Genomic DNA, 19,451 nt, shown 5'->3' on the forward strand with positions numbered 1-19,451 from the left:
TCCCCAATCACTGCCTTAGGGCATTCAGATATAAGGAAAGGGTGCCTCCTACTGGCCCTCCAAAACCACTTCCAGCAGCATCTGGTCTCCCATCCAGGGACTGACCAGGACCAACCCTGCTTACCTTCAGAAGCCAGCCAGCAGTGGGTTGCAGAGTGGTATGCTGCCGGCCTTAGTATGGTTGTACAGATGAGGGGGAACAAATGGAGCCATTATATCTAGATTAACTTCACAAAAGTAAGTATTTAGTTTGTAAGAAGATAACCCCAGTTTTGCTTACTTAATCTTAAAGAGTTTTACCAAATTATATAAAACAACTCAAAACCCAGGTATTTGACTATGGTGACTTTTGCACTTTTCTTGCAATGCTCTTGGCAGCCACAAGGTGGTAGCAAGTCAACTGGGTATGAATGAGCACCAAATGTTCAACATGTACGGGCAGAGCATGATGTAGGCAAGAGCATTCAGACACACATCAGACTCATAAATAAAATGTTTCTTCTGTGACCCACAAAGACACAACTACTTGCCAGACATGTAGCCTACAAAAGATTATAGCAAACTGTGGATTTACTCAGAAACCCACCGGGAATTGACGCTTAGTCTGGAAAACCAGACCCTAGGCAACAGTGAATAGGGTCTGGTTTCAACGAGGACTCTTTTGGCATAGAGCAACTACGTCACTGCCTACGTTGATAAGTGAAGGGGGGATCGGGAGTCTCCCAACAAATCGAGAGGCAGACATGCCAAAAACCTTTGTAGTGGTCTTAGTTAAGGTATCGATGCAAACTAGCCACTTGTGAATCCCCCCCCACACACACCCCTATCCCCCTCAACTCACTGTTAAGACACTCCATCTCGGCTCCTCTCCCTCCTGGCCCTTCTGCAGTCTCTTGGCGTTGCGTCTCTTCTTGCAGTAGAACATGAGGCCCAGCACCACGATGATGTAGGCCACGGCTGCCCCCACAGACAAACCTATAGTCTGAATCATTTTATAGGGTGCCTTCTCCTCGTGGTCCACCAATGTCTGCACCGGTTTCTCTGCCAAAGACAGAGGAGAAAAGGACATTAGGGTTATTTGATTTGATTTATCCAGGAAGGTTGATGAGGACACATTCTCTTTGTTTGTCAGGATGAGCTGTGTTCATTCAAGTTGAAGTGATAGTTCATCAGATGTTACTTGTATTTCTCCACGTAGGTTATTGAGAATACATTGACTTTAACAATAGCAGCCTGGTTTGCTGTAACAGAGGAGTGAGTAGTGGTAGTTTAAATTTGGGATTGAGACATATACACAACAGATGGTATTGAACATGGGTAGACATATCTCTGCCTTGGTATGTTCTTCAATCTGGTACCCACTGCTTGAGAAAAGAGTGTTGTGTGTCCATCCAAGTAATATTGAATACACATCATGTGGATCATTAACCCTTTACACTTGTGGTAATTGGCCTATATGAACAGGGTTCAATTCAAATGTTTCTTACGGAGGAAACATGAAATGCGTGAGCATTGTAGCAATTGAAAGGGAACTGTTTGGAGATTCTGGGAAATGTATTAGACCAAATTTTAAGGACACAACCATTTCACCTGGCACAAGACTGAATCCAAACATTCCACTGTTGAGGGCAAAGTACTTTTCGCCACATTTGTTGATTACGAAATCTGAAAATAATGTGGATACATTTAGTAACATGATAAGAATATTCCTGGAAAATATGGGGTAGGTGTTACATAAGAAAACATGTTAAGTGAGAGGACTAACTGGTGTCTCCAAGTGGCTACACACCTCTCCAAAGTGTGCACAGTTGCTAAAGTAATTCCAATGCACTTTTATGACTCAAAGAAGAGTCTTCAACTATAAGGTGTTTTTGGAGCTCTCCTAGCTGCGCCGTTGAGGAACTAGAGCAAGCAGACTTGTAGTTGTTTTGTTTGGAACACAAACCTGCATCCCTGCCATCACACAATTACTGTTGTTGTTCACGCAATCCAAAAACGGATCATTATAAATTGCATTCTGGGTCAGGTGGGCATCATTTGAAAGCGTGTTCTATTGTCAACAAGACCAGCTAAGTTACAAAATACCACCGTACAGTGATAGGCTTTCACAAGGCAATTCAGAGAAACAGATTGTCATTTATTGTGCATTGAAATGAGTCATAGGTGTATTCTGCAGCGAATAAAAACCCCATAATAATTTACAGCATTTCCCCCACTTTAAGTTTCCCAGTTAGTGGGAGGGATGGGGGCAGCTCCTTGTCGCGTGCGGTGCTCAAGTTCAGAACGGCTGTCAGTCAAAACCCACACAGCTCTGTAAAGCCCAGAGCCTGAGCTCTGACGTAATTTATAGCATGTTACTGTACATCCACTGCGTTCCAATTTAGGAGCTTATCAGTGCCCAAATTCATATTTCAATCCGTATACGGGTACAGTACGAGTGTAAAAGGCTACAGTTCCAAGCTGTTAGTTCCAAGCTTTCTTTTCTTGAATGTTTTTGTCAAGGAAACTGGCACAGAAAAAACATCGAAAGATTTCACACTCACATCATCCCTTTCTAACCAGAGCCTTAGAAACTGGAACAAAACGCTGAATGAATTCCTCTGTCCTACAATTAACTACTTCTGCGAACTAAACGGTCTGCCTCCCTTAACCCCCTCACAGGGAGAGGTTTGAATAATACAGAACCCTGAACATCCTATTTTAAACTACAAGCCCAAGCACAAGGAGGAGCCACAGTGTATGTGAGAGAGGGTTGATTCAATCTAAGGTCTGTCCCTGTCACTTCACCGATGACTCTGGCGAGACAGGTTATTAGAATGCTCAGATGGCTGAGTGGTTAATTACAGTCCTCATCCAGTCCTCGTGATTGCTATACACACGCACACACAGTAACATGGTGGGGGTGGCATCCTTTTGTGCGTATGTGTGTGCATCTGTATGAGAGAGAGAGACTTACCCACTACGTAGAGCTGTGCCACACGGTCACTGATGCTGCAGCTGTTTCCGGCAATGCAGGTGTATTTGCCTGTGTCATCCGTGGTGACATCTGTTATCACCAGAGAGCCATTGACCATTAACTGGAACCTGAGAGAGAAAGAGAGAGAGAGAGAGAGAGTGCAAGAGGGGTAGATAGAGAGAGAGTGAGACTTGTCCTCTTGCTCAGTTGTACACCGGGGCCTCCCACTCCTCTTTCTATTCTGGTTAGGGCCAGTTTGTGCTGTTCTGTGAAGGGAGTAGTACAGTCGTGGCCAAAAGTTCTGAGAATGACACATATATTAATTTCCACAAACTTTGTTGCTTCAGTGTCTTTAGATATTTTTGTCAGATGTTACTATGGAATACTGAAATATAATAAAGGCTTTTATTGACAATTACATGAAGTTGATGCAAAGTGTTGACCCTTCTTTTTCAAGACCTCTGCAATCCGCCGTGGCATGTTGTCAATTATCTTCTGGGCCACATCCTGACTGATGGCAGCCCATTCTTGCATAATCAATGCTTGGAGTTTGTCAGAATTTGTGGGTTTTTGTTTGTCCACCCGCCTCTTCAGGATGGACCACAAGTTCTCAATGGGATTAAGGTCTGGGGAGTTTCCTGGCCATGGACCCAAAATATAGATGTTTTGCTCCCCGAGCCACTTAGTCATCACTTTTGCCTTATGGCAAGGTGCCCCATCGTGCTGGAAAAGGCATTGTTCGTCACCAAACTGTTCCTGGATGGATGGGAGAAGTTGCTCTCGGAGGATGTGTTGATACCATTCTATATTCATGGCTTTGTTCTTAGGAAAAATTGTGAGTGAGCCCACTCCCTTGGTTGAGAAGCAACCCACACATGAATGGCCTCAGGATGCTTTACTGTTGGCATGAGACAGGACTGATGGTAGCGCTCACCTTGTCTTCTCCGGACAAGCTTTTTTCTGGATGCCCCAAACAACCGGAAAGGGGATTCATCAGAGAAAATGACTTTACCCCAGTCCTCAGCAGTCCAATCCATGTACCTTTGCTGAATATCAGTCTGTCCCTGATGTTTTTCCTGGAGAGAAGTGTCTTCTTTGCTGCCCTTCTTGACACCAGGCCATCCTCCAAAATTCTTCGCCTGACTGTGCGTGCAGATGCACTCACACCAGCCTGCTGCCATTCCTGAGGAAGCTCTGTACTGGTGGTGCCCGATCCCGCAGCTGAATCAACTTTAGGAGACGGCCCTAGCGCTTGCTGGACTTTCTTGGGCGCCCTGAAGCCTTCTTCACAACGATTGACCCGCTCTCCTTGAAGTTCTTGATGATCCGATAAATGGTTGATTTAGGTGCAATCCTACTGGCAGCAATATCCTTGCCCGTGAAGCCCTTTTTGTGCAAAGCAATGATGACGGCACGTGTTTCCTTGCAGGTAACCATGGATGACAGAGGAAGAACAATGATTCCAAGCACCACCCTCCTTTTTGAAGCTTCCAGTCTGTTATTCAAACTCAATCAGCATGACAGAGTGATCTCCAGCCTTGTCCTCATCAACACTCACACCTGTTAACGAGAGAATCACTGACAAGATGTCAGGCTGATCCTTTTGTGGCAGGGCTGAAATGCAGTGGAAATGTTTTGGGGGATTCAGTTCATTTGCACGGCAAAGAGGGACTTTGCAATTAACTGCAATTAATCTGATCACTCTTCATAACATTCTGGAGTATATGCAAATTGCCATCATACAAACAGAGGCAGCAGACTGTGAAAATGAATATGTGTGTCATTCTCAAAACTTTTGGCCATGACTGTACATAGCATTGCATGAGATCTTCAGTTTCTTGGCAATTTCTCGCATGGAATAGCCTTCATTTCTCATAAAAATAATAGACTTGACGAGTTTCAGAAGAAAGTTATTTGTTTCTGGCCATTTTGAGCCTATAATCGATCCCACAAATGCTGATACTCCAGATACTCAACGAGTCTAAAGAAGGCCAGGTTTATTGCTTCTTTAATCAGAACAACCGTTTTCAGCTGTGCTAACATAATTGAAAAAGTGTTTTGTAATGATCAATTAGCCTTTTAAAATGATAAACCTGGATTAGCTAACACAACGTGCCATTAGAACACAGGAGTGATGGTTGCTGATAATGGACCTCTGTACACCTATGTAGATATTCCATTAAAAATCAGCCATTTCCAGCTACGATACTCATTTACTGTATTTCTGATCAATTTGATGTTATTTTAATGGACAATTTTATTTGTCGCTTTTCTTTCATAAACAAGGACATTTCTAAGTGACCCCAAACCTTTGAACGGTGGTGTATGTTATGTCACAACTTGTGTCAATTACAATCCAGTGCTTTTTTAAATCCCAGAGCACCACAAAGGAAGACAATGTTGTCGTGTGTGTGTTATTATCGTCTCCGTGGGTAAAGCCTTTACCTTCTCCTGCTGGTGTCCAGCACCTTATCCTTGACCATCCACTGGACGCGGGGCTCTGGGTCTGCTGTGGCCTGGCAGTGTAGGATGGCTGTGTGGCCCTGGTACACTGTGGTGTTCTCTGGCTCCAGCTTAAAGCGGATATACACTACACACACACACACACACACACACACACACACACACACACACACACACACACACACACACACACACACACACACACACACACACACACACACACACACACACACACACACACCACAGTTAATATACCACACTCCATCTTTAAACAAAGTCCAGGAAACTGATTTCCTATAGACTCACTGTGGTGACAGTGTTGTAGAGCTGGGACAATAAACCCGAAAATGATCGAGACCGACCATACAGATAACTAACTTATCGCGGGCATTTTGCTGATATCATTCATTGCGATAGGTAGCATATACTAGAGAAATGTTACTTTTGAAACGAAATACTTTTGCTGATATGGGTGATTGTTAATGGGACAATTGATGGCGACTACCATCAAACTAGTAGTAGTTGTTTAAAGGATAATACATTTAAAAGGCTGTGGTGCACATTAATGTTATAAAGATATCGTTCTATTAATTGTTATCGCATCAATTCAGGCAATTTATAACAATGTGGGACTTTTTGTCCATATCGAACAGCTAGTTCTACATTGTGGTGGGCTTTCTTTGTGTCAACCACAAGAGTCTTCAACACCTAATGGAGTTTCATTACATGGCAGCCAGATGGCCTTCTAGTGCATGGATGAATGAAAGAGACAACCACATCGACAATGGTCATTGGAAAGCTGATTATAAACAGTGCATCAACTAAGTAAGAGAAGAGACAAACAGTGATCCCAAAGGATTGCCGTTATGAGGACAGCGAGGAAAATACAAACCTAAAACTAGTGTAAAAACACACACCAGTAGACGAATGTCCGTGACTTTTTTCATTTTTTATTGCAAGGCGCATGTTTTATTTTATTTTATTGAAGTCAAGGTCAGTCGTCAATTAGTTGCGCCAGCCCAGACCAGTTAAATATCCATCACGGGCTTCCACCCGGCTACGCAACCCTGCACCTTAGAGGCTGCTGCCCTACATACATAGACTTGGAATTACTGGCCACTTCAATAATGGAACACCAGTCACTTTAATAATGTTTTAAAAAAATGTACATACTGCTTTACTCATCTCATATGTATATACTGTATTCTATTGTACTGTATTTTAGTTAATGCCACTCTGACATTCCTCAACATAATATTTATATATTTCTTAATTCCATTATTTGACTTTTTAGATTTGTGTGTATTGTTGTGTATTGTAAGATACTACTGCACTGTTGGGGCTAGGAACAGAAGCATTACACCCGCAACAACCCACAATCTGCAAAATATGTGTAAGTGACCTGGATCTCCTCTAGACACACTGCTGTGCACAGTCTCTTTCGCTTTTGCAAAGGAAAATACAAAGTGAACTACAGTTAATCAAACACATACACGCTGCACACACACACACACACACACACTCAAATGCACACACACTCAAACGCACACACACTCAAACGCACACACACTCAAACGCACAAGAACACACGTGCCTTACCTGCCACAGTGAGGCCGACCATGGCTCTGATCTCCCCCTGTAGGCTGTTGGAGGCGATACAGGTGTAGTTTCCTGCGTCGCTGCGCGTCACTTTGGTGAAGTGGAGCTGGCTATTCCTCATCTCCACATGAGGAAGCAGCTCTCCACCATCTGTACGGGGCGACAGAGTGTCAGAGAGGAGCTCAATGGGGGGGGCTGAGAAACTACAGTACTGTGGTACCCTTTACCCACTATCGCGCTGTCCCTATACATACTTGGTTGGACAGGTTCCTTTAATATGGTCCTATCCAGTGCAACTGTGGTGGATGTGTAACCAGGCCAGTGCAGTACAGCTTGGCTCAGTACTGTGAAAAGGTTATGAGTGTAATGGACGTAGGCTTGGACGATATACCGTCGTCTATCGACAATTATTGACCGCCATCGTCGACGGTGACGACTAATTGACGTGACAGACGACGGTTCAGCCTATTTGAGCTATACTGGCGCTGCACAGTAAAAACTGCGACTCGCAGCGCACGGCACACAAGTGACATTCCGACTAATCTATTCCTATTTGCTAGAACCTATTTCAATAAATACGTTATATAGCCTGCAGAATGCAAGAGAGGAATGTAGGCCAGACAGAGAGGAGAATTCCAGCAAAGCAGCACAAAAATGTTCAGTCAGAAAATATTATTTCTCTCTCTGTCGGATTCATGGGCATCAGGCTATATCATAAACGTATAGATAAAAAATATATATATAATGGACACTCCTTAACTTGTGTTGTCTCTGTTTCATTTTTAATTTTAATTTTTTTAACTATATTGCTTTCTCTCTCCATTTAATAGGTTATGAATTTGCATCCTTTATGCATCCTAATCAAACAATGAATGTAACGGAGTTCCATCTCAAAAACGTATTTGAATAGCCTAAAAAGGCAAGGTAGCCAGAGGACTAATAATGTGAGAGCTGGGAAAATCCTTGCATGACAGGATGAAAACCAAATGGCCAATAACCTATGCTTCTTCTCGGCCTATAATACAAGTTAAAGTCATGAACAGTAAACTGACCTACAAAGGCAAAACACAGTAATTTACATCACTTTTCTTACGGCAAAATCTGACTTCAAAGTATTTTTTCCGTCTAGACAGGCAGCAATTTCTGATACTCAATGATATATTCTGATCAAGTGGATCGTTCTTGTGCCAGGAAACCAAATACCACATTAATCAGATAATATACCTGACCATTCCAACAGATCAAAGACTTTGACCAAATTCGTAGTTGCGCCGTTTTGCGTTTGTAGGGAAGTTGTGGCTTTAAACGAAGTTGTGGCTTTAAATTATCAAAGAACAAGAATGAAAGTCTGTAGCCTAAGCCTGGGAATAGGCTGTTCTCCATCACAGGTTTATGAGAGATAGAACAAACAATAGCATTTTTATATTATTTTCTGAGGCAAATAAAGCTATTATTATCCAGTTCTGAAGACGGTAGACTGCTTCTATGCAGCCAATAATGTAGGCCTATAACCAATAGGGGTGATAGCATTGTATTTCACAATGTTTTTTGGGTACATAATCACAATAGGACAAACGCTAAATCGATGAAGTAATCTCCTCTAACATAGGCAATGCAAATGGTGGGAAATTATCATATGTAATCTTGTCTTCACTTTTCTTTCATTTGATTCTATCTACAATGCATTCCTTCTGAAATGATTCCGTATTCGAACATTATCCATAATCTGATGTTATAAGAAGATTTTATTGTCTATTGTCACAGGACATAGACTTTGTATTTCTTATTTCTGTGAGCTGTGACAATGGCTTTATCCCAACCCCTGGAAACACACATACACACACCCACGGAGAGGTTGGAACACAGGGCCAGTCTCAGTCCTGCGCCCCTGGAGCAGTTCAAGGGTTAAGTGCTTTTCCCAAGGGCACAATGGCAGGAAATGGCATCTAGGATATTGTGGTCTAGCACTAAGTAGGACCACCCTGCACTCACCTGCTTTGGTCCATTTGATGGTGGGGGTCTCTCTGCCTGTGGCAGAACACTGGATGTTGACCTCCTTGTCCAGCTCCAGGCACTGAGTTGGCTGGGGCGTAGGGGTGAACTTCAGTTTCTCTGGAACACACAGGTAAAAAGGTCAAACACACCATGACCCACACAGCTAAGAGAGAGTAGCCTGGTCCCAGGTACACCCCATGTTACACTATACAAAGCTATTTACAGCATGTTCAGACACATTTAAGAACATGCAGAGGCAAGCACACACGTTCACATGGCTGAATGAAGAATCACAAGGGTATCAGGATCTTAGATCACCAAAACAAAGACGAGGTAGACAAAGCAAGTCAGGAATTAGACAACCCATGTTAACAACTCTAGAACAGTAGCACCAGGGGAACATCTAAGGTTAAACTGAATTAAACTGGCTGATCACGTTCACACACATGCTCTCTCCCATGCACGCACGCACGCACGCACGCACGCACATCATGTAGTTCCAGCTCACCCAGTACATAGACTCTGGCATTTCCAGACAGCTTGCCTCCCTCTGTCCTGCTCACACAGGCATACATCTGACCATCATACACCTCCACATTATTGATGCGCAGAGTACCATTGGGGAACACTGTAAAGCGTGGGTCCTGATAAAGAAGAGAGGGAGAAGGGTAAGAGAATGGAGAGGAATGGCCTAGATACCATTTTTTTTATGTGTGTGTGTGTGCGCCTGCATGCCTGTGTGTGTGTGTGTGTGTGTGTGTGTGTGTGTGTGCATACGTGCATGTGTCTGTGTGTGATAGAAAGAGAAAGAGAGAGATACTGACCTCAGGCATGACCATAATGCTGTTTCGGTGCCACGTGACCTCAGGCTCAGGGGTAGCCTGAGCGTGGCAATGGAGGTAGCCTGGTCTTCCCTCCTCCAGGTAGCTGTCCTGGGGCTTGGTTACCCACACTGGTGCAGCTGAATCACACAAACAAATGAAGAATTATTACTGCAGTAGCCAGAGTCAATCATGTTGAATCCCAAATTGACCCCTTGCTTAGGAACAGAATGGACAAGTAACGACTAAAGCACAACCCTATAATAGGGACCAGAGTTTTGCATGGTCAGGACACACTGCTGGCCCTAGCCATGATGTAATAGGTCAGAAGACGGTGTCCTGACTCACTGGCCACTGTGAAGGTCAGCTCCTGGGTCTTGCGGCCCGCCTTGTTTTGGGCCACGCAGGTGTAGGAGCCTGAGTCGCCCTGCTCGGTGGGGCTGAAGACCAGTTCACTGCCTTCCTGGTACACCCGTCCCTCCGTGGGGACCCGCACCCCTTCCCGCTCCCACCACACCTCAGGCTGGGGCTTTCCATGCGGGGCCGTACAGGACACACGCTGCATGGTGTCTGCTGTGAAGACCCGGGACATTCTGGGGGACATATCCTCAATCTCTGTAATAGGGAGAGAGGGAAAGAGAGAGAGAGAAGGAAGAGAGAGAGAGAGAGAGAGGGGGGCAGAAAGTGGGAGTGTGAGGGGGTGGGAGAGTGGCAGAGAGAGGAAGAGAGAGAGACATTGAGAAAGAGAGTATGTGGCATTATTTTAATGCTCAAATTGATTTACATTTAAACTACTGTAGTCTCAGGAGATAATAATCCACATTTGTTTCATGCCAATGAAGCATTTTTCGAATTTGAATTTCAGAGGCATGAGCATACTTGTCTTCAGTCTGAAATGCTATTCAGCGAGGCCGAAAAGTCATTATTTTCTTTTTAAGAAACAACTACTGAAAGTATTCAGACCCCTTGCCTTATTCCACATTTTGTTACGTTACAGCATTATTCTAAAATGTATAAAATAATTTTTCCCCCCACAATCTACACACAAAAAGTGAAAACAGGTTCAGAAATTTTAGCAAATGTATAAAAAATATAAAACAGAAATACCTTTTATTTACATAAGTATTCGGACCCTTTGCTTTGAGACGCATAATTGAGCTCAGGTGATTCATGTTTCCATTGATCATCCTTGTGATGTTTCTACAACTTGATTGGAGTCCAGCTGTGGTAAATTAAATTGATTGGACATGACTTGGAAAGAAACACACCTGTCTACAAAAGATCCCACAGCTGACAGCACATGTCAGAGCAGAAACCAAGTCATGAGATCGAAGAAATTGTCCGTAGAGCTCAGAGACAGGATTGTGTCGAGGCACAGATCTGGGTAAGGGTACACAAATATTTCTGCAGCATTGAAGGTCTCCAAGAACACAGTGGCCTCCATCATTCTTAAATGGAAGAAGTTTGGAACCACCACGACTCTTCCTAAAGCTGGCCGGCTTTAGGAAGAAGAGAAGAACCTGATGGTGCCTCTGACAGAGCTCCTCTGTGGAGATGGGAGAAACTTCCAGAAGGACAACCATCTCGGCAGCACTCTACCAATCAGGGCTTTATGGTAGAGTGGCCAGACAGAAGCCACTCCTCAGTAAAAGTCAGCCCACTTGGAGTTTTCCAAAGGCACCTAAAGGACTTTCAGACCATGAGAAACAAGATTCTCTGGTCTGATGAAACCAAGATTGAACTCTGGCCTGAATGTCAAGCGTCACATCTGGAGGAAACCTGGCACCATCCCTACGGTGAAGCATGGTAGTGGCATCATCATACTATGGGGATGTTTTTCAGTGGCAGGGACTGGGAGACTAGTTAGGATCAAGTGAAAGATCAACAGAGCAAAGTACATAGTGTTCCTTGACAAAAACCTGCTCCAGAGCGCTCAGGACCTCAGACTGGGGCAAAGGTTGACCTTCCAACAGGACAACGACCCTAAGCACACAGCCAAGACAATGCTGGAGTGGCTTCGGGACAAGTCTCTGAATGTCCTTGAGTGGCCCAGCCAGAGCCCAGACTTGAACCTGATAAAACATCTCTGGAAAGACCTGAAAATAGCTGTGCAGCAATGCTCCCCATCCAACCTGACAGAGCTTGAGAGGATATGCAGAGAAGAATGGGAGAAACTCCCCAAATACAGGTGTGCCAAGCTTGTGGCGTCATACCCAAGAAGATGTACGGCTGTAATCCCTACCAAAGGTGCTTCAACAAAGTACTGAGTAAAGGGTCTCAATACCTATGTAAATTAAATATTTCAGTAAAAAGAAACACACAAAGAAACAGGTCAAATTCAAAACCTGTTTTTGCTTTGTCATTTGAGGGGTTTTGTTTGTCCTCTTGAGGATTGACCACACGTTCTCAATGGGATTAAGGTCTGGGAGTTTCCTGGCCATGGACCCAAAATCTCGATGTTTTGCAGAGGTCTTGAAAAATAAGTATTCCATAGTAACATCTGACAAAACAATATCTAAAGACACTGAGGGCAGCAGACTTAGTGAAAATTAATATTTGTGTCATTCTCAAAACTTTCGACCACGACTATATATACAGTAAGTGGAATGCCGTTGAGACTCACAGGACTGCCTCGCTTTCTTTCACTACTACTGTGAGCTACTACAGTGTATTGCCCAACATGCCTCTCAAACCAGGTCAACAGTTCGAACCTGATCCTTACCAGGTGAACATAAGAAGAGTCCCAAATGACACCCTATTCCCTACCTAGTGCATTACTTTTGACCAGAGCCCTACGGGCCCTTCTCAATGGTAGTGCACTATATAGGGAATAGGGTGCCATTTGAAATAAAGTTATTAGAGTTAAGAGGGGAAAAACGCACCACATTCTTCAGCAGATGAAAGAGAGCATTGTGTGTGTGTGTGCATGCCTGTGTGTGTTTCGGGGCTGACATAGAGGGACTGTTTAACCTTTTACAATTGGCCTATATGGATAGGTGTATATTGACATGTTTCTAACAGAATAAATATGAAAAGCATATGCATAACCATGGTAGCAATTGAAAGGGAACAGCAGTTTTGAGATAATTGGGGAAATGATTAGTCCAAACATTCCACTGTTGATTTTATGTGCATTTTACATTGACTTTACTTTTCGCCGCATCTGTTGAAAACAAAATCTGTCAGATAAGACTATTCCTGGAAAATGTGTGGTATGTGCAACATAAGACAACTAAAATTACAAGGGTTTGAGTGAGAGGACTAACTGGTGTCTGTCTCCAAGTGGCCACACACACCTACAAAGTGGGCACAGTTCCTAAGTCATTTCAATGCACTTTTATGACTCAACGAAAAAACTTCAACGCTATAAGGTACTTTTATTTTTGCTCTCCGAGCTGTGCCGATGAGGAACTAGGACAAGCACACTTTGTTGTTTTGTTTGGAACACAACCCTGCATCCCGCCATCACACAATTACTGTTGTTGTTCACGTAATCCAAAAACAGTCCATTATAAATAACAATCTGGGTCAGGTGGGCATGACTTCAAAGCTTGTTCTTTTGCCAATATGACTAGCTAAAACATAAAATATGGTCTTACAGTGTTAGGCTTTCACAAGGCAATTCAGAGAAACCGATCGCAATTTTGGTGCTCCTAGAAAGGAGTCATGGGTGAATTCAGGTGCGTGTCCCACGGATAATTGTCTTCACAACAAACAACAACCCAGGTTATGATGCCATGTCCTCTTGTAACTGCAAATTTGGACTCATGGGTGGTTGGCTTGCTTATATGACATCAAAGCGGTATTTATAATCCACAATGTCTCATATTTCAAAATACATAGAGTCCTTTGAATTTAAAGAATTTCCCTCACTCAGACAACAAAACCCTTGCAAAAGTTGCACAATTAGGGATGGGGGTAACTTCTTGTTGCGTGCGGTGCTCAATTTCAGAACAGTTGTGAAGCTCAGAGCCAGAGTTCTGATGTAATGTATAGCATGTTAATGTACGGCCACTATGTTCCAATTTAGGAGCTTATCAGTGTCCAAATCTGCCATTTTCAAACAGTATAAATGTACGAGTGTGAAGGGTTAAACTCGTCCCAAAAACGCTGAACCCGGATCGGTGTGACACAATTCCAGTTTAATGCCTTAAGGCAGGGGTTCCAAAACGTTTTCACTCAGGCCCCCCTTCCAGGGGAACACATTTAAATAGATTTAAATTCAGTTTTTCACAATTCTTGACATTTAATCCTAGTAAAAATGCCCTGTATAAAATCAGGTAGGATTACCACTTTATTTTAAGAATGTGAAATGTCAGAATAATAGAGGAGATAATGATTATTTCAGCTTTTATTTCTTTCATCACATTCTCAGTGGGTCAGAAGATTATAAACACTCGATTAGTATATGGTAGCATTGCCTTTAAATTGTTTAACTTGGGTCAAACTTTTCGGGTAGCCTTCCACAAGCTTCCCACAATAAGTTGGGTGAATTTTGGCCCATTCCTCTTGACAGAGCTGGTGTAACTGAGTCAGGTTTGTAAGGCCTCCTTGTTCGCAAACGCTTTTTCAGTTCTGCCCACACATTTTCTGTAGGATTGAGGTCAGGGCTTTGTGATGGCCAATCCAATACCTTGAATTTGTTGTCCTTAAGTCATTTTGCCATTCAAGTATGCTTGGGGTCATTGTCCATTTGGAAGACCCAATTGCGACCAAGCTTTAACTTCCTGACTGATGTCTTGAGATGTTTCTTCAATATATCCACATAATTTTCCTCCCTCATGATGCCATCTATTTTGTGAAGTGCACCAGTCCCTCCTGCAGCAAAGCACCCACACAACATGATGCTGCCACCCCAGTGCTTCACGGTTGGGATGGTGTTCTTCGGCTTGCAAGTCTCCCCTTTTTTCCTCCAAACATAACGATGGTCATTATGGCCAAACAGTTCTATTTTTATTTCATCAGACCAGAGGACATTTCTCCAAAAAGTACCATCTTTGTCCCCATGTGCAGTTGCAAACCGTAGTCTGGCTTTTTTTTATGGCGGTTTTGGAGCAGTGGCTTCTTCCTTCCTGAGCTGCCTTTTAGGTTATGTCGATATAGGAATCAATTTATTGTGGATATAGATACCTTTGTACCTGTTTCCTCCAGGATTTTCAGAAGGTCCTTTGCTGCTGTTCTGGGATTGATTTGTACTTTTCGCACCAAAGTACATTCATCTCTAGGAGACAGAACGCGTCTCCTTCCTGAGCGGTATGATGGCTGCGTGGTCCCATGCTGTTTATACTTGCGTACTATTGTTTGTACAGATGAACGTGGTACCTTCAGGCGTTTGGAAATTGCTCCCAATGATGAACTAGACTTGTGGAGGGCTACACTTTTTTTCTGAGCTCTTGGCTGATTTCTTTTGATTTTCCCATGATGTCAAGCAAAGAGGCACTGAGGTTGAAGGTAGGCCTTGAAATACATCCACAGGTACACCTCCAGTTGACTCAAATGATGTCAATTAGCCTATCAGAAGCTTCTAAAGCCATTAAGCCATCATTTTCTGGAATTTTCCAAGCTCTTTAAAGGCACAGTTAACTTAGTGTATATAAACTTCTGACCCACTGGAATTGTGATACAGTGAATTATAAGTGAAATAATTTGTCTGTAAACAAATGTTGGAAAAATTACTTCTGTCATGCACAAAGTAGATGTTCTAACCGACTTGCCAAAACTATAGTTTGTTAAACAACTTCTTATCGCTTAGATCCAGCTAACTGGATCGATATGACAACAGCCAGTGAAAGTGCAGGGCGTCAAATTCAAAACAACAGAAATCTCATAATTAAAATTCCTCAGACATACAAGTATTTTACACCATTTTAAAATATAAACTTGTTGTTAACTTGTTTTAGATGAACAGTTCAGTGATTAGTTCAGTGTTAGCTAGCTACATAGCTGTCTTTGTTTCCAAGATAATTGTGTAGTTTAGTGTGTGTAGCCTTGGAGTGATTATCTTAATTCACTGAGGTTCGCTAGCCAGCTATTTGTCGTCCTTAACGTAGGAGACTCTGCTAGCTAGCCAACAGCTAACTGCTAACAGCTAGCCAACGTCTACTGTTTTGAATTCAACAACCCGGTCAGGTAGTTTCACATTTTCATTTCATTTCATTACAGTACAACGGTTTGATTTGTTTGATCGTAGCTAGCTACATAGCCGTCTTTGTTTCAAAGATAATTGTGTAGTCTAGACCGATTCCCTAGGTTAGCTAGCCAGCTATTGTCGTTCTTTTAACTCAACGTAACGTAAACAACACTGCTAGCTAGCCAGCTGCCCCGAATAGCAGCACTGTAGAATTATTACACTCAACGGAACGACTTGATTAGTGTAGTGTCAACAACGCAGCTACTGCCAGCTAGCCTACTTTAGCAGTACTGTATCATTTTAATCATTTTAGTCAATAAGATTCTTGCTACGTAAGCTTAACTTTCTGAACATTCGAGGCGTGTAGTCCGCTTGTCATTCAATTTCCTTGCATTAGCGTAGCCTTTTCTGTAGCCTGTCAACTATGTGTCTGTCTATCCCTGTTCTCTCCTCTCTGCACAGACCATACAAACGCTCCACACCGCGTGGCCGCGACCACCCTAACCTGGTGGTCCCAGCGCGTACGACCACGTGGAGTTCAGGTCTCTGGTAGCCTCTGGAACTGCCAATCTGCGGCCAACAAGGCAGAGTTCATCTCAGCCTATGCCTCCCTCAGTCCCTTGACTTCTTGGCACTGACGGAAACATGGATCACCACAGATAACACTGCTACTCCTACTGCTCTCTCCTCGTCCGCCCACGTGTTCTCGCACACCCCGAGAGCTTCTGGTCAGCGGGGTGGTGGCACCGGGATCCTCATCTCTCCCAAGTGGTCTTTCTCTCTTTCTCCCCTTACCCATCTGTCTATTGCCTCCTTTGAATTCCATGCTGTCACAGTTACCAGCCCTTTCAAGCTTAACATCCTTATCATTTATCGCCCTCCAGGTTCCCTAGGAGAGTTCATCAATGAGCTTGATGCCTTGATAAGCTCCTTTCCTGAGGACGGCTCACCTCTCACAGTTCTGGGCGACTTTAACCTCCCCGTCTACCTTTGACTCATTCCTCTCTGCCTCCTTCTTTCCACTCCTCTCCTCTTTTGACCTCACCCTCTCACCCTCCCCCTACTCACAAGGCAGGCAATACGCTTGACCTCATCTTTACTAGATGCTGTTCTTCCACTAACCTCATTGCAACTCCCCTCCAAGTCTCCGACCACTACCTTGTATCCTTTTCCCTCTCGCTCTCATCCAACACTTCCCACACTGCCCCTACTCGGATGGTATCGCGCCGTCCCAACCTTCGCTCTCTCTCCCCCGCTACTCTCTCCTCTTCCATCCTATCTTCTCTTCCCTCTGCTCAAACTTTCTCCAACCTATCTCCTGATTCTGCCTCCTCAACCCTCCTCTCCTCCCTTACTGCATCCTTTGACTCCCTATGTCCCCTATCCTCCAGGCCGGCTCGGTCCTCCCCTCCCGCTCCGTGGCTCGACGACTCATTGCGAGCTCACAGAACAGGGCTCCGGGCAGCCGAGCGGAAATGGAGGAAAACTCGCCTCCCTGCGGACCTGGCATCCTTTCACTCCCTCCTCTCAACATTTTCCTCCTCTGTCTCTGCTGCTAAATCCACTTTCTACCATTCTAAATTCCAAGCATCTGCCTCTAACCCTAGGAAGCTCTTTGCCACCTTCTCCTCCCTCCTGAATCCCCCCCCCCCCTCCTCCCTCTCTGCAGATGACTTCGTCAACCATTTTGAAAAGAAGGTCGATGACATCCGATCCTCGTTTGCTAAGTCAAACGACACCGCTGGTTCTGCTCACACTGCCCTACCCTATGCTCTGACCTCTTTCTCCCCTCTCTCTCCAGATGAAATCTCGCGTCTTGTGACGGCCGGCCGCCCAACAACCTGCCCGCTTGACCCTATCCCCTCCTCTCTTCTCCAGACCATTTCCGGAGACCTTCTCCCTTACCTCACCTCGCTCATCAACTCATCCCTGACCGCTGGCTACGTCCCTCCCGTCTTCAAGAGAGCGAGAGTTGCACCCCTTCTGAAAAAACCTACACTCGATCCCTCCGATGTCAACAACTACAGACCAGTATCCCTTCTCTCTTTTCTCTCCAAAACTCTTGAGCGTGCCGTCCTTGGCCAGCTCTACCGCTATCTCTCTCAGAATGACCTTCTTGATCCAAATCAGTCAGGTTTCAAGACTAGTCATTCAACTGAGACTGCTCTTCTCTGTATCACGGAGCGCTCCGCACTGCTAAAGCTAACTCTCTCTCCTCTGCTCTCATCCTTCTAGACCTATCGGCTGCCTTCGATACTGTGAACCATCAGATCCTCCTCTCCACCCTCTCCGAGTTGGGCATCTCCGGCGCCCCACGCTTGGATTGCGTCCTACCTGACAGGTCGCTCCTACCAGGTGGCGTGGCGAGAATCTGTCTCCTCACCACGCGCTCTCACCACTGGTGTCCCCCAGGGCTCTGTTCTAGGCCCTCTCTTATTCTCGCTATACACCAAGTCACTTGGCTCTGTCATAACCTCACATGGTCTCTCCTATCATTGCTATGCAGACGACACACAATTAATCTTCTCCTTTCCCCCTTCTGATGACCAGGTGGCGAATCGCATCTCTGCATGTCTGGCAGACATATCAGTGTGGATGACGGATCACCACCTCAAGCTGAACCTCAGCAAGACGGAGCTCCTCTTCCTCCCGGGGAAGGACTGCCCGTTCCATGATCTCGCCATCACGGTTGACAACTCCATTGTGTCCTCCTCCCAGAGCGCTAAGAACCTTGGCGTGATCCTGGACAACACCCTGATGTTCTCAACTAACATCAAGGCGGTGGCCCGTTCCTGTAGGTTCATGCTCTACAACATCCGCAGAGTACGACCCTGCCTCACACAGGAAGCGGCGCAGGTCCTAATCCAGGCACTTGTCATCTCCCGTCTTGATTACTGCAACTCGCTGTTGGCTGGGCTCCCTGCCTGTGCCATTAAACCCCTACAACTCATCCAGAACGCCGCAGCCCGTCTGGTGTTCAACCTTCCCAAGTTCTCTCACGTCACACCCGCTCCTCCGCTCTCTCCACTGGCTTCCAGTTGAAGCTCGCATCCGCTACAAGACCATGGTGCTCGCCTGCGGGCTGTGAGGGGACGGCACCTCAGTACCTCAGGCTCTGATCAGGCCCTACACCCAAACAAGGCACTGCGTTCATCCACCTCTGGCCTGCTCGCCTCCCTACCACTGAGGAAGTACAGTTCCCGCTCAGCCCAGTCAAAACTGTTCGCTGCTCTGGCCCCCAATGGTGGAACAAACTCCCTCACGACGCCAGGACAGCGGAGTCAATCACCTTCCGGAGACACCTGAAACCCCACCTCTTCAGGAATACCTAGGATAGGGTAAGTAAGAGGTAAGTAATCCTTCTCACCCCCAACAAGATTTAGATGCAAGTGGCTGTTCCACTGGTTGTCATAAGGTGTATGCACCAATTTGTAAGTCGCTCTGGATAAGAGCGTCTGCTAAATGACTTAAATGTAAATGTAAATGT

At 44.8% G+C, this 19,451-nt stretch overlaps 1 pseudogene; it reads right to left on the reverse strand.

Annotated features, from left to right (window-relative positions):
- The window catches only part of LOC118369445 (inactive tyrosine-protein kinase 7-like), a 195,689-nt pseudogene that overhangs the window by 9,413 nt on the left and 166,825 nt on the right, over positions 1-19,451 (reverse strand).

Source organism: Oncorhynchus keta, chromosome 36, assembly GCF_023373465.1.
Source record: "Oncorhynchus keta strain PuntledgeMale-10-30-2019 chromosome 36, Oket_V2, whole genome shotgun sequence".
NCBI classification, from domain to species: Eukaryota; Metazoa; Chordata; class Actinopteri; order Salmoniformes; family Salmonidae; genus Oncorhynchus; species Oncorhynchus keta.